Genomic DNA, 11929 nt, shown 5'->3' on the forward strand with positions numbered 1-11929 from the left:
AAAAATTTTGATTGTGGCATTTACAACAAATGTCTCATAACAGGGTAGAATGAAGAAAGACGATCTAAATCTCAGCTATAACTAGATGGCACTAATGCTTTATAGTTCTTAAAAAAAGACTAAACATTGATGAGATATTGATTTCTACCAAAAATAAACTGATTTTATATATGTGTGTTCCTAATTTCTTGATTTGGGGGCATCAATCAAAAGCAAATTATCAACACTAACACAGTCAAACCTTTACTGACAACAAATGATAGGTTTTGTTGCCTCTCTACTCTTATTTGGAAAAGGCAGGCAACGTTTCCTTCCAAGTCAGGTCACATGTAGCAACAATAATTATAACTAATATTTATTAAGTGCGTACCACATGCACTCACTGATCTAAGTGTTTTATAACCATTCAAAGGCAATGGTCATAACTCAACGAAATGACAATCTAACTTAAAAATGGGCAAAGGACTTACACAGACACTTCTCCAAAGAAGATACACAAATGACCAATAAATGCATGAAAAGATGTTCAACATCAAATTCACAATACCACTTCACACCTACAAAGATGGTTACAATGAAAAAAGAAAATAATAAATATTGGCAAAGATGTGGAGAAACTGGAACCCTCGTACACTGCTGGTGGGAATGTAAAATGGTATAGCCACTGTGGAAAACAGTATGGCAGTTCCTCAAAAAGTTAAGTATAGAAATACTACATGATCCAGGGGCTTCCCTGGTGGTCCAGTGGGTAAGACTCCATGCTCCCAATGCAGGGGACCTGGGTTCAATCCCTGGTGCGGGAACTAGATCTCACATGCATGCCACAACTAAAAGATACCACATGCCGCAACTAAAGATTTCATGTGCCACAACGAAGACCCAGCACAGCCAAAATAAATAAATATTTTTTAAAGAAAGAAAGAAAAGAAATACTACATGATCCAGCAACTCCATTCTTAGGTACAGACTGAAAAGAATTGAAAACAGGTATTCAAATAAAAACTGGTACATGAATGTTCAAAGCAGCATTATTCACAACGGCCAAAAGGTAAAAATGAAACAACTGCCCAGCAATAGAAAAATGGATAAACAAAATATGATATATCCACACAGTGGGATAGTATTCAGCTATGAAAAGGAATGAAGTATTGATATGTGCTACAACATGGCTGAACCTCAAAAACATTATACTAAGTGAAAGAAGCCAGACACAAAAGGTCACATATTATACGATTCCTTTTACTTGAAATATCCAGAAGAGGTAAATTCGCAGAGATTGGTGGTTAACAGAGATAGGGGGAGGGGAGAATGAGGAGAGACTGCTTAATGGGTATTCAGTCTCCTCTGGGGTTGATGTAACCGTTCTGGAACTACATAGAGTGACGACTGTACAATATTGTGAATTTACTAAGTACCACTGAACTGTATACTTTAAAAGGGTTAATTTTATGTTATGTGAATTTCACCTCAAAAACAAAAACAAACAAAAAAAAACAACAGTCATGACAATTCTGTGGTACTACTGTAACAACTGTGCAGATTCAGAAACACAGGCTCAGAGAAATTAAATAACTTGACCAAATCCACAGAGGGAGTACGCAGAGGAGAGAATCAGACCCAGATTTGTGCTCTTTTTTCTTAATACTGATAGAATGTAGGAACTTAATAGCCCCTCTCCCCAACAATTTAAATTTTACACTGATCTATCTATAATCCAACTTATTAGCAATTCCTACCTGATACGACTAACACTTTTGTGCTCTTAACAAACATGCTGTACACCTTCTCTATTTTAACTATAAATTAGAAGAAAATATAACAACATGGAAATATTATAAATATACTATCAGTATTGGCCTGGTCATATCTAACACCACTCAGCAGATCCACATTTCAGGCATCAAAAAGTTCAGCTGCCAAGAAGTTTAATAACATACTTGGGGCTACTTCACAATGGAAATGATTAGCCAGTAGAGTATGAAAGGATCATGTGTTCTCAGCTTCACTGCCCAATCAAAATTGTAATCATGTCAAAATCAAATGTGATTCTACTTAATCTTACTTAAATGTTAAAGATTTCAGGCAACAAGTAACCGGATGAAGGTGCCAAATATCCCCACTTTTTCAGGAGCTTTTTCCACTTCAGGTTAGAAACCCAAACAAATTTAATAATCATTGTTGTGTTGTTTCCTGTACTCCCAAGTTAGAATAACATCACATAACAATACTGTGTAGTCTAACTTATTGGGTCATCATAACATCATGGGCTGGCAGACAGATGACAAATGTCAAATAACTTTTAAAAGACCTCCAGGGAATTCCCTGGCAGTCCAGTGGTTAGGACTCGGCGCTTTCACTGCCAGGCCCAGAGTTCGATCCCTGGTCTGGGAAGTAAGATCCTGCAAGCCTCGTAGCATGGCCAAAAAACAAAAACAAAAAAAACCTCCATAAAATACCACCATTGAATAGTGACAGAGGTGAAAAAGATTACCCAACTAAGCTTTGTTTAAAGTAATGTCAACTTGACGAATGGATAAAGAAGATGTGATACATATGTACAGTGGAATATTACTCAGCTATAAAAAGGAACAAAATTGGATCATTTGTAGAGACGTGGAAGGATCTAGAGACTGTCAGAGAGTGAAGTAAGTCAGAAAGAGAAAAACAAATATCATATACTAATGCATATATGTGGAATCTAGAAAAATGGTACAGATGAACCAGTTTGCAAGGCAGAAATAGAGACACAGACATAGAAAACAAATGTATGGACACCAAGGGGGGGAAGGGGGGATGGGATGAATTGGGAGATTGGGATTGACATATATACACTACTATGTATAAAATAGATAACTAATGAGAATCTGCTGTATAGCATAGGGAACTCCACTTTGCTGTACAGTGGAAACTAACACAACACTGTAAAACAACTATTCTCCAACTTAAAAAAAAGTGCTGTCAACTTAAGAAATTAGATAACCATCTCAAGAAACCTAGTGTGTACTGACTAGTAAGATGTAACAAAACATCAAGTTTGCATCTGAATTAAATGGCTGACTTTGTCTGTACTACCTACTATTCACATCTTATAACACCTTAATTTCCTGTCATTCCATCATAGTTATAAACAAGTTTCACTCTTCTCATCAAATGTGAGGGAGCTTCTAATGATGAGATCCTTGTCCTGAGGGCTTGTGCAACATATGCAGGTAGGCTACGACAGTAATTTATTATAAAGTTATAAGAGGATAACCAAACAAAGTGAGCAGAAGAGTCACTTCCACCACACACTACTGCACATTCTGAATCAATTTAACAGTAGAAGATAGCCAGGAAGGGCCAGCAGCGGGCTGACCACACTGACATGTTGTAATCAGAGGCTAAGTAGATAATTTAAAGAAAAATATTGCTCTACTACTGATGGTAGCCTTAAAACAGCAACAAATCATTTACTACTGGACAGATCACACGTACTCAAGAGAGGAAAGACTAAGTTTTACAAACAGGTCTTTCCAGTTCTATACAGGTCAACAGGAAGTAACACCACTGGCAGCATCTTCAAGTACAAAAGATATCTTCACTTACCTAACATGATCCTCCATAATCATATAATGGCCTCATTACCAACCTACTTCTCCTCAGTCCACATAACCTTTAGCCAACTCTAAAGAAGAACACACACACACACACACTCCACAACTAGTAATCATGTCATTTTGCTAATTAAGTAATATAAAAATCCTTACCAACAATTCAAGGTTTTCATTTAGGGTTTGAACTAGGAAGAAACCCTGTGTAACCCCTAACCACAAATTAGTCATAGGACAATGACTACAGCGGCTGCCTTTAAGCTAATGGCTATGTTCTCAGACCTTGCAGAATATCTTAAGGGTCTGGGCTGCTGCAGAATCTGTGAAATAGATGGATGTATATTTCAGGAACCCACCACAACCAGCCACCACCTTGGATTTGAACATGGAGAGTAAATGCTGGCCTCTGGCCAATCCTTAATATCCAGCAACCTAAAGGGTATACAAACTTTAAATCTTTTGGAAATATTTCAGAACCAACAGACTACCTCCAAGGTAAGTATGAGCTCACTAAGACTCTTATGAGGCTCCCAGAAAATGGCATGCGAGCCTGAAGTCCCTTTGTAACCCAATAACTCAAGAAGCAACTTGTAGGCATAATTAACCTCCTTGTTACAATTAGAAAAAATGAAATTGGAGGTTAGACCCATCCTAAGAGACAGTTCACTGTCAGCCTGCAGCTATTTCAATTATTATATTTGGTACTGTGTGACAACTCTCTCTCAAATATATAAAGGGAGGGAGAGGGACTTTCCTGGCGGCACAGTGGTTGAGAATCCTCCTGCCAATGCAGGGGACACAGGTTCCAGCCTTGGTCCGGGAGAATCCCACATGTCGCGGAGCAACCAAGCCCATGCACCACAACTACTGACCCTGTGCTCTAAAGCCCTCGAGCCACAACTACTGAGCCCATGCACCTAGAGCCCGTGCTCTGCAACAAGAAAAGTCACAGCACTGAGGAAGCCCATGCACCACAATGAAGAGTAGCCCCCGCTCTCTGCAACTAGAGAAAGCTCATGCAGCAATGAAGACCCAACACAGCCAATAAATAAATAAATAAACATAAAAAATTTTTAAAAAATAAAGGGAGGGAGAGAAACAGACTCAGGGACTTCCCTGGTGGCGCAGTGGTTAAGACTGAGCTCCCAATGCAGGGGGCCCGGGTTCGATCCCTGACCAGGGAACTAGATCCCACATGTATGCCAAAACTAAGGAGTCTTCAAACCACAACTAAGGAGCCCGCAAGCCACAACTAAGACCCGATGCAACCAAATAAATAAATAAATATTTTTTTAAAATGGACTCAAACAATACTTCTTGTATTACAGCTACCTTCTTGAAATATTAAAGCACATAGTAGGCACTCAAACTTTTTTTTAATTAATTTAATTTATTTTTGGCTGCATTGGGTCTTCCTTGCTGCACACGTACTTTCTCTGGTTGCGGCGAGCAGAGGTTACTCTTCTTGTGGTGCGCAGGTTTCTTAGTGTGGTGGCTTCTCCTCTTGCAGAGCACGGGCTCTAGGCATGCGGGCTTCAGTAACTGCAACACACAGGGTCAGTAGTTGTGGTGCATGGGCTTAGTTGCTCTGAGGCATGTGGGATCTTCCCGGACCAGGGATCAAACACATGTCCCCTGCACTGGCAGGTGGATTCTTAACCGCTGCGCCACCAGGGAAGTCCTCAAACTTTTTCAATGAATAAAGAAAGGATATAGAAGGTGAGCAATAACCAGCAGCTCATACGTGTAAAACATTTTAAAATGAAAAAAGCACCCTAAATTTTGTTTATTTTTCATTTTAATTTATTCTGTGCTATTTAAAGTGAAACATCATACAGACAAACCACAGAAGTTTTAGATATAATGTTGACCAGTTTGAAAACAGTGAATAATCATTTACACAGACTCCTCATCTCTAATTTTACATCTCATTATACACAGGTACTATTAACATGCACAGTTCTAGTTCCTTACAAACCGATTTGTCAAGCAGCAAGATGACAACACATCACAGAAAAGCACCCTAAATTTCAATCAAAGGCAGCAAAGTGAATTGAAGATGCTCTACACTACTGACACATTTTTCAAATATACATAAAAATAACATTCTTAAAATGATCATCCACATTTATAGGGATGACTGGAAAGATCTGTATAGAACAAATGGTTCCTTCCACATTGGATACATTTTGCACTTTAGAAGAGAAACTCCCATCTTCTTCATCAACTGAACAAGATTTTCAAAAGTGCTTTAATTATTGCTAAGTTAAATATTGCTAAATGTATTTTAATGTGCTTGCTATATGTTTTGAAAAGTAAATATAATCAGACATAAGCTAAGAGACAGCCATGAAAACTGGATAAATCATTTCCTTTTGAGACATTTCCAGTGCAGTGTCCCGCAAACTGGACAGAAAAAGTCAGTAGAGGAAACAGCAGCCCTTGAACATAAGGTCAAGTGCTACCTTCAGGTGAACACACAATAAAACCACCATTTGAATCTAACCAGGACTTTCCTGGTGGCGCAGTGGTTAAGAATCCACCTGCCAATGCAGGCGACACGGGTTCCATCCCTGGTCGAGGAAGATCCCACATGCCAAGGAGCAACTAAGCCTGTGAGCCACAACTACTAAGCCTGAGCTCTAGAGCCCATCACAACTACTGAAGCCCGCACACCTACAGCCCGTGCTCCACAACAAGAGAAGCAACCGCAATAAGAAACCCATGCACCAAAACAATGAGTAGCCCCCGCTTGCTGCAACTAGAGAAAGCACATGCGCAACGAAAACCTGATGCAGCCAAATTAATTAATTAAAAAATACAAGTTCCACAAACTTTCACAAAAAATTAAACAAAGGATTACCATATGACAGATATCAAACAGATATTTGTACACCAATGTTCACAGCAGCATTATTCACAATCGTCAAAAGGTGGAAACAATCTGTGTCCACTTTCAGATGAATAAACAAAATGTGGTATATATGCATACAATGGAATATTAGCCCCAAAAAGGAATGAAATTCTGACACAGGCTAAAACACTGATGAACCTTGAAGACACTGTGCTAAGTGAAATAAGCCAGACACAAAGGACAAATACTATATGATTCCACTTATGTGAGGTACCTAGAATAATCATATTCCTAGAGATAGAAAGTGGAATGAATAGTTGCCAGGGGCTAGAGATGGAGGAATGGGGAGTTATTGTTTTTTTTTGGGGGGGGGACTGTTTTTTAAATTAATTAATTAATTAATTAATTATATTGGCTGTGTTTGGTTTGGTTTTGTTTTGTTTTGTTTTGCTGTGCTCAGGCTTTCTTTTAGTTGTGGTGAGTAGGGGCTACTCTTCGTTGTGGTGCGCAGGCTCCTCACTGCCATGGCTTCTATTGTTGCGGAGCACGGGCTCTAGGTGCGTGGACTTCAGTAGTTGCAGCACATGGGCTCAACAGTTGTGGCTCACAGGCTCTAAAGCGCAGGCTCAATAGTTGTGGCGCATGGGTTTAGTTGCTCTGTGGCATGTGGGATATTCCTGGAGCAGGGATCAAACCCGTGTCCCCTGCATTGGCAGGCAGATTCTCAACCACTGCGCCACCTAGGAAGCCCGGGGAGTTATTGTTTAATAGGAGTTTCAGTTTGGGAAGATAAAAATGTTCTGGAGTTGGATGGTGGTGATGGTTACACAGCAATATGAATGTACTTAATGCCACTGTCCTGTACACTTAAAAAAATGGCTTAAATGGTAAATTTTATGTTATGTATATTTCACCACAATTTTAAGTAACCAAGCAAGAATGATGGTCAAACTTCTGTGGCAAAAACATATCAAGAAAAGTGGTAAGAGTCTGCAACAGGCATGCTTCACTGTCATCCTCCAGAGCCTAGATGACTTGCCTGAAAGTCAAGACCTCAGAATAGGAGGGATGGACATGCCATTTTCATGTTGCTACAGATATATATAAATCAATATCATATACTGGTATATATAAATGGGAAGCTATACTAGAAGGTGAGTTATATTCTATAGGAGGTCATTTGCTAAATAATGAATGGGCTCCCCTCCTCAACAATTAAATCAGAAAAACATAGGCTTGACCTTCCAGTCTCTAATGTAAGCAGCAAGACTGAAATAATTTTATTTCTAACAAAGAAGCACAGTGGATCCTAAAGAGTGACTTCAATTTCCCAGTTTTAACATGGTGGCTCTACAATGGAAACCGCAAGCAGCAATATAATAACAATAATAATAATAATAATACAAACTTCTTTCACCACCATCATGAAGTTAACTTAACCTTTCTAAGCCTAATTTGAAATATGACCATAATGCTCACAACTACCATAAAAGGGTTGTTTGAAGATCTAATAAAGTTATATACATAAAACACACTGAGTTCAGTCCCTAGAATACCTAAATGCTCAACAAATAAAAATTCCCTCCCCTCCTGCAATTCACTAGTATCTGTAGGCTTTGCTGCTCCTGGATCAGCCTCCACAGGCTATGCTGATGTTTTGGCCATTAACCTCTGGCTCCTCCCTCAGGCCCCAGCTGTTTCTCTCGGTTCTAGCTGTTTTACTCCTGGTTTCTAAGAGGATCCTGTCTATATTTAGAGATAATGCCAGTACCAACTGTGGATTCAACAGGTGTTTGGAGGGCACTTGAGCACTCAGCAGTTTTTGATTGTTTTCCAGAGTTAATTGGTTTTGGCTCCACAACTGGCTGTCTTGACTTCTACAAGGAAGAGTGCCACGTATGCACAGTACTTCAGCAGTACACTAGACTAAACAGAAAATTAAGTGTTGCTCACAGGACAAACTCTTAGCAAGAAGATGTTTTTGCCTATTATCTGCTCCCCAGAAGATCTGTTAAATCACAGGGGCAATAAACCTTCAATAAACTCTACAGATGTAGCCCATCAACCCAATTGTGTCTAAATCACTATATCAGACCCTGGTTTCAACCAATTCATGCTGCTTGTACTACAACAGAGATCAGGAGAAGAAAGCAAGTAGAACAACAGGGAAGATATAAAGATAGCATCAAACAGACCTGGGTCTCAATTCAGCTTTATTACTACTAGTTTTGTGACCTTAGTAAGTTATTTAATCTCTTAATTTATAAAACAGGAAATGACTGTGAGGATTAAATTAAATGACATAACACACGCAAAACAATCTTAGCACCTTGCCTAGCTTACCTTAAGAAGTCAATAAAGAGCCTCACCATCACTGGTGAGGAAACTGCACTCATTTCTTGCTTTGTTCAGTTTCCATAACACGGAAGAAAAGTGACAATTTAGATCATTATTTTTGGACCCTTATAAAATAGCCTAATTCTACTATCTGAGACCTAGCTGAGAAATGTAAACCAAAAAATTCCCAGAAATCTTAGATGAGTCAGCAAAACTTAATGCCCCCAAAATAAAAAGCTTAATGTGGACTATTTATGAACACATAATGGTAACTGCAGTTTCAAAATCAGCAATCTTGTACCTAGTATCATTCAAAATTTGATCTGGAAATCCAATTATCAAGGAAATGTAAAGATCATAAACCCAGAAATACTTTCCCACAATATTTTCAAATCACCTTAATTCAAACTGGAAGGTACAAGACACCCTGATAATTTGAAATCAACATCAAGAATCTCGAGGCAGAACCCAAACTATCTCCCACAAGCATAAAACCAGTAGCAGATGATACATGATCATTTCTCAGCAAGAAACTGTAATTCTAACAAAGTACAGACAACTTAGATTTTATCAAGGCTGTTCATCACCTTTTGGTCTAAATGAAAACAAACTTTTGGTTCTCCTCCAAACACCCTAAACTCTGCATTATCAACGACCAAACTCAAAGCAAGATGCCTGTTTTTAGTGATCTGTCCTCTCCTGCTTCATTAACCGCAGGTAAATTACATAGAGAGGGGAAATAAATATTACAAGTACGTCTTATCAATGAAATGGACTCTAAGGGATAACCAAATTATTAAAAGAGCAGCTTGTACTCCTTGGCAGAGGGATATGCCAGAGAAAGATCCACCTTCTAAAAGAACCCAGTCATCCTGGATGAATTAGGAGAAAAATGCCACCCCAGTCCACCTACTCTCTAACTGGATTTATCCTTCTGCTTTCATTCAAGCCCAAACCACATCTATTTTATTTCTTTGCCCCCTTTGCTTTATTTTCCGTTCCGTTTCCCACCCACCCCCATTCCAAGAGTGCCCTCCTACCTCTTATTTTCAAATCCCCTTTGCCCCCAAATCCTAAGAACCTCGGACACCCACGCAGATGACCTTACACATCCCCGCTGAATTCCCAGTTCACTGTACTTCTCTTACCAAATGACCCATTCTTTCATTCCTTTCCATCTCTCGTTGGTTCTTAAAATCCAGTACCCCACACACGCTGACATCAGGGTCCCCCCTCACCCCATTGTTCCCCCGGCCTATGCCTCTGGAAACCCCCCAACTCGGACCCGTGTGCCTCGGCCCGCCCCACCGACCCCAGAAACCTTTCACCATCTGGGCACTCCAGGTCCCAAAGGGTTCACGTTCCCCTCCTCTCGGCATCCCAACCCCCAACAACTGCCCCCTCCCCCGTGCCCTCCCTCAAGCCCGCTCTCTGCACCTCTGTGCCCCGCTTCATCCCCCACCAACCCCTCTACCCAGCACCCTCAGCCTCACCTACCCCGGGCCCCCGCAGTCGCCGCGTCCCCCAGTTCCGGCTCTACGTCCCGGACGCTCCGGGGTCTGAGAAGAGGAAAAGAGCTCCTCCGCCGCCTCCTCCTCCTCTTCTAGAGCCGCCGCCGTCGCCGCCGCGCTCCTCCCCCAGTTCTCCCGGAGCCGGACGCCGCCCCGCCCCCACCGCCCCTTTCCCCGCTTCCCTCCTCAGCCGGGCGGCGAGCAGAGAATCGCAGCCGTTGGCCGGGGGCCGGAGCGCCGGCCGATCCACTCCGACCTCCCCGGGGCTCCAGCTCTTCGCCCCGCCCCGCAGCCCGCTCGGGCGCGTGCGCGCCGGCCAGCCAGCGCACAGGGCGCGTGCTCGCGCCGGCGCGCACCCGGAGCGCCGAGCTCGAGGCCGTTGCAGCCAACGGGCGCGCGAGCGAGGCCCGGGCGCGAGGCGGCCCTAAAGCCGGGCACCTGAGCGCGGAGTGGCACTGGGCTGGAGGCGGCCTGCAGTCTGTCGGGTTACCGCTCCTCTCGTGACCGGGTCCCTCGCGCCTCGCACCGCCTGCTGGATAGCGTCGCCGGGGATTGGGAAGAACGAAGAAGGGAAGGGACTGGAAGCGGGGGTCGGGAACAAACTAGATGGAAGAAGGGACGGGTGGGCCACGAGCTCGCGCCCGCGTGCACAATGGCCTGTGCCCAGAAAGAGCCGGGCGGCGTGGGGTGGGGGGTAGTGCGCGGGGCGTGCAGTGGAGGGCCCGAGCTGGAACTGCCGGAAAGAGCCGAAACTCTCCCGGAGGTTGCCGAAGGCGGCCGCCTGCAGGGGAACCTCGAGAGGGGCTTTTCTCACTGGGTCCCGGCCGGGACTCTGTCTCCCAGGCCGCTCACTGTTTCGGCACTACGACTCGCCCCTCGACGGCTTAACATCACTTTTCACTTTGCCTCCTTCCCAGCCTAAGTTTTACTCCAAAAGGCCATTTCAGAGCCACCAGCTGCGGGAAACGCCCGGACATCCGGACTTCGCGGCCGCTCAGCCTCCTGGGAATCCGTAGAGGCAGATGCGGGGTGGTGGCGGGAGGATGCGCCTCCCAGGCCAGGCGCAAGGTAACTTCGGGAGCAAGTTGAGGGTCCTCTGCCCTGTCCGCCAGACACACCTGCCCAAGTCCATTTCTGCGTCGGTTTTCTGGCCTGCTCAGTTGTACGCATCCTTCTGTGCGGCTGTGGTCAGTTACACTGCCCAGATCTTTGTGTTAAATACTCTTATGTCTCTGTGGTTAGATTTCCAAGCACCCCAGTGCCAGAACCATCTGTAATATTTGTGCACCTTTCTAGCCAGTGTCTTTGATGTATTAAGCACTGACCTCATTGCTAACTGATCAGCGATCTATTGGGAGTGGATAGAAGCTGGGCATTTAAACAATCAGCATTGAAAAGGTTAATCAGAATCTGCCCCCATGTACTTATTTTTTGAGGCCAAAGCATAAGGGGCTCTGGACAGGTGCCAACGACAAGCCAGAGAGTGTATATGAGTATGTTTAGACACCATAGGCACGGTGTAGTTTTGGTTTCCACAGGTTTGTTGTTGGAGTTGCAGTACAAGCAGGTCTATATGAAGTCACCTGATCCTTTGGTTTTTAACTTTGCACGGAGTGCAAGGGTCAAAAATCCTCTGG

At 43.0% G+C, this 11929-nt stretch overlaps 1 protein-coding gene across 4 annotated transcripts in view; it reads right to left on the reverse strand.

Annotated features, from left to right (window-relative positions):
• The window catches only part of SPATS2 (spermatogenesis associated serine rich 2), a 133617-nt gene extending 123051 nt beyond the window's left edge, over positions 1–10566 (reverse strand). For 2 of the 4 annotated variants that reach the window (XM_057701433.1, XM_057701431.1), the window contains exon 1: positions 10279–10566. The gene's annotated coding sequence lies outside the window, so the exon portion shown is untranslated. Of the gene's footprint in view, positions 1–10274 lie in introns of all 4 variants that reach the window. The other 2 variants (XM_057701434.1, XM_057701432.1) reach the window with 1 other exon arrangement.
• Between the last annotated feature and the right edge of the window lie 1363 nt (positions 10567–11929).

The sequence above is a fragment of the Hippopotamus amphibius genome, chromosome 12 (genome assembly GCF_030028045.1).
Source record: "Hippopotamus amphibius kiboko isolate mHipAmp2 chromosome 12, mHipAmp2.hap2, whole genome shotgun sequence".
Lineage (NCBI taxonomy): Eukaryota > Metazoa > Chordata > Mammalia > Artiodactyla > Hippopotamidae > Hippopotamus > Hippopotamus amphibius.